The sequence below is a fragment of the Microtus oregoni genome, unplaced genomic scaffold (genome assembly GCF_018167655.1).
Source record: "Microtus oregoni isolate MIOR12 unplaced genomic scaffold, Mior012 000096F_ref0000112, whole genome shotgun sequence".
NCBI classification, from domain to species: Eukaryota; Metazoa; Chordata; class Mammalia; order Rodentia; family Cricetidae; genus Microtus; species Microtus oregoni.
This window is the reverse complement of record NW_024544709.1, coordinates 2,372,620-2,377,203: the sequence shown is the minus strand read 5'-3', so window position 1 is coordinate 2,377,203 and position 4,584 is coordinate 2,372,620. Positions and strand designations below refer to the sequence as shown.

The 4,584-nt window shown below is 38.2% G+C and overlaps 1 pseudogene; it reads left to right on the top strand.

Moving 5' to 3' along the window:
• Positions 1 to 398: 398 nt before the first annotated feature.
• Positions 399 to 1,353, top strand: LOC121442814 (annotated as a pseudogene).
• Positions 1,354 to 4,584: the final 3,231 nt, after the last annotated feature.

The following is a 4,584-nucleotide window of genomic DNA, read 5'->3' as shown; positions in this document are numbered from 1 at the left end:
GACGGTTGCTTTTCTTGTGGGTGTACTTTAAGTTCTAGGTACCCTCGGAATTAACGGAAATTTCCTCATTTCCTTCCACAATTCTTTTGCTAGTCTCTGGCTCAGCACTGAATACCCAAGGGCACACCTAAGTGTGAAAGTTAATTTAATCCAGTGTCTCATAAATTGTGGGTTATAATCTTCCATTGCAAAAAGTCACGATTAAAATAATTGTTTAAAAACTTAAATTTTGGGTGGAGAGACGGAGAGCTAACGGTCGTGCGCTGCCCGCCCGCTGGAGCTTCGGTCTTAGCACAGACCCGCAGTAGGATCGGCGGTCTCTTCCTTCTCCTTCCTCCCGTGAGATTTTGTTTTGTTTTGTTTTGATTTTCAGCTACATTTCAGCTTTGTGAGAAACCTTATCAACAAAGGAGATGGCTAGCAACGTTACCAACAAGACAGAACCTCGATCCATAAATTCCCGTGTATTCATTGGGAATCTCAATACTCTTGTAGTCAAGACGTCTGATGTGGAGGCAATCTTTTCAAAGTATGGCAAAATTGTCGGTTGCTCTGTGCATAAGGGCTTTGCCTTCGTTCAATATGTTAACGAAAGGAATGCCCGGGCAGCTGTAGCTGGAGAGGATGGCAGAATGATTGCTGGCCAGGTTTTAGATATTAATCTGGCTGCAAAGCCAAAAGTGAACCAAGGACAATCAGGTGTGAAACGATCTGCAGCGGAGATGTACGGTTCCTCATTTGATTTGGACTATGACTTTCAATGGGATTAGTATGACAGGATGTACAGTTACCCAGCACGTATTCCTCCTCCTCCTCCCCTCCCTCCTCCTCCTCCTCCTCCTCCTCCTCCTCCTCCTCCTCCTCCTCCTCCTTCTTCTCTTCCTCCTCCTATTGCTTGAGCGGTGGTGCCTTCTAAACACCAATGTGTTTCTGGAAACACCTCTCGAAGGGGCAAAAGTGGATGCAATTCGAAGAGTGGACAACGGGGCTCTTCTTCCAAATCTGGAAAGTTGAAAGGTGATGTCCTTCAGGCCATTAAGAAGGAGCTGACTCAGATCAAACAAAAAGTGGATTCTCTGCTGGAAAGCCTAAAGAACAAAGCAAACAAGCAGTAGAGATAAGAATGAGAAGTCTGAGGAGGAGCAGAGCAACGCCTCTGTTAAGAAAGACGAGACGAACATCAAGATGGAGTCTGAGGCGGGCGCAGATGACTCTGCCGAGGAGGGCAACCTGCTGGATGAAGACGACAATGAAGATCGAGGGGATGATCAGCTGGAGCTGATCAAGGACGATGAAGAAGAAGCCGAGGAAGGGGAGGATGACAGAGACAGCGCCAATGGGCCTGACTCCTAAGCACATAGCAGAGTTTAGAGATATTATCCCATTATTCATTTACCTAGGCGCTCGTGAGAGATGGAAGTAACACCAGATCCTCTCCCCTCGTATCTTCATCACATTCTCAACTGTTCGCCCTCTCCTTATCCTGTGTTCATTGATTCATATTTACCTTGTGCCTAGTTCCATTCTCACTTTCTTTGATGATGCTCCTTAGTAGTTTTGTTAAGTCTTACCCTAAGTTTTGCTTTTAATTTTGATACCTCTTTGACTTAACAATAAAAAGATGTATGGTTTTTATCAACTGTCTCCCAAATAATCTCTTGTTATGCAGGGAGTACAGTTCTTCCCATTCATATAATTTCAGGAGTTGCTTCTCTAACTGCAGAAGCATCTCATTTACTTGTGATCCCCAAGAGCAGCTTTGCATTAGAGGTGTGGGATTTCCCTCACTTGAGTGGGGCTGTTCAACACGAATGTAACAATGTATTTTTGTGAATGAGAGTTGGCATGTCGAATGCATCTTACAGGAAAATAGTGTAATAATCTTAATATTTGTTTTCTAATGTTAATACCATGGGTTATTTTTGTGAACAGCCTGATGTTTGGGATCTTTTTTCTCAAAATAAACAATTCCTTATTAAACCAGGAATTTGAAGGAAAAAACTGAAAAACAAAACTTAAATTTTCTTGCCTGAGGGAAAAAAATTCCTCTTTTATAAAAATTTTCTTTCTTCCTGGGAACAATGTTTCACATTAAAAATAATAATAAGGCATCATTTATTATTAATGAGGAAAACTAATGAAATCACTATCATTTTAAAAAATAAATTTTTAAAGTTATATTTCCTAATGGTTGTATCTTTTCTATCAGGGTGCATGCAGCCCTCTGGCACACTTTTAATTCATGCAAAAAACCCTACACCAAATGGAGATCATTTAAATTTACCTGAATTTTTTTAGAACGGGAAATGTTTTCTTTTTTTTTTTTCTTTCTGTTTTTGTTTGGTTGGTTGGTTTGGTTTGGCTTGGTTTTGGTTTTTTGAGACAGGGTTTCTCTGTGTGCTTTGGAGCCTGTGCTGGAACTCACTCTGTAAGACCAGGCTGGCCTTGAACTCACAGTGATTCACCTGCCTCTGCCTCCTGAGGCTGAAATGAAAGGCCTGTGACACCACCACAAAATAACAACAACAAAATGTCTTCTTTAGATTATGCATAAATGTTAAAAATTAAAATATTAATTAATGTGGTATTTTGAAATTTTAAAATACTCATTTTAGAATAAAAATTATGTTCCGTGTATGAAAAGTACTCACATAAGATCACAAATTCCTTTTCTGCTTATTTTAAAGCAAAATTTGATAATATTGACTTCATAATTAAGCCAGTACAAATCTTGAAGCAGATTTTATCCAAAACATTAGAGTTGAGAGACTTTCAAAGTGACTCTTTGCACACACATCAGCTATCAAAGCTAACCAGGGCCTTTCTCCAATATTCTTGTGCATTTATCTTAATTTGTGGGCAAAAACAAATGCTATGTAATCTACTATTTTATCTTTTCAGTGCTGATAATGAAAGCCAGGGCTCTGTGACAGGCTAGGCAAGCACTCAAGCCCTGAGCCCTGTTATGCTTTTCTTAACGTGTCAACTCTTTTTAATGCTGTTTTCATTTTCTTACTTCTTTCTACAGGAGGCACTTCCCTCTATCGTGATTGAGAGCAACTGTGGGAAGAAGTGCCCTTTCAACCCCCCTTTATCCGGCAGCCTTATTTGTTTGTTTTTGTAAAGAATGCACTATCTCCTTCTAGACTCATCTCCTCCTCAATTAGTACTTATTGTCTAAACTACCATTTTGCAGTATTCTTATTTAGAATCCAACTGTGTAATTGCTTTCTTTTCTGTAGAGTAAACCTGTAATTTTACCCTATAACAAATATTAAAAAAAACTTTAAAAATCTAAATTTGATGTCAAGATGGAGGTGTCAGTAAATAATGCAATCTGGAAAAGTAACTTTGAAATCAGTAAAATATACATTTGTAATCAAAGAAATGAATGCCATATACATATTGAAAATCTACTAAGTCTGTTTTTAGTGGGCATTTTAGAAAGAAAAATTATAAAATATTGTATAATTATCATCTTGAGAAAAACAGAATTTATTTTGCTTTTCTCTTTGAAAGAAGAGAGCAAAATGTCCTGACCCTGTCCCAAATATACATTGTTAAAAGTGGACCAATGTGTTTTCTGCAAAAATGGAACTCACAGGGAGTTCCCAGGAGCATGTGCAGGATTTAGTTTTCTTTCCTCTGGACTGAGGACCCTGGACTGAGCATGAGCTCCTTCAGTCAAGAAGCCTAGCACCACCATGGGCTTGTCATAAGGACTGCCTCTCTAGCTGGACCATCATGTGTTGTGGAATATTGTTTAAACTAGGTAAAGATGTGTTCTATTTGTTTATGCTGCAGAATATTACTTTACCTGTGGAAAGATATGTTTTTTTGTTTATACTACATTTGTTTAAAAATGTAAGGATGTTTTACATTTGTTTGAGTTTCATTTGTTGAATTATGTAAAGATGTGTTGCATTTGTTTTATCTTGCCTACCTAAGGCACCTGATTGTTAAAGAGCTGAATGGCCAATAGCTAGGCAGAGAAAAGGTAGATGGTGCAGTCAGGCAGAGAAATAAATAGGAGAAGAAATCTAAGCTCAAGAGAAGAAAGGAGGGAAGAACAGAGATGGAGGAGAAAATGAAGGAAAAAGAAGCCAGGTAGACAACAGACAGACAGGCATAGAGAAACAGTGAAAGTAATATATACAGAAGTAAGAAAGAAGATAAAGAGAAACAGGTTAATTTAAAAGAGCTAGGCAGAAATATATGTAAGCGAGGTCGAACATTCAAAACTAAAAATAATTCTCTGTGTCATGATTTGGGAACTGGTTGGTGGCGCAAAAGAAAAACCCTGGTATAGACATGTGACTCATGGAAAATGAGTACATGTCGCTATCCTCCCCGCTTTTCCAAACTAGTAAGGTTATAGACTGTCACACTCACTCTGAAATATTGAGTTCAGACAGCACCTGCAAGAAATATTTAGGTTTTGATGACTGCTCTCCTTAGTGATAATTCATTCAATACCTGAAAGAACATAGAACAATTTTAACCCAGCAGATTAACTTCTAGAAAAAAGATGATAAAGGAAAAAAGACTGATTAAGTATTTTTAAAATTCATAATATTATCATAA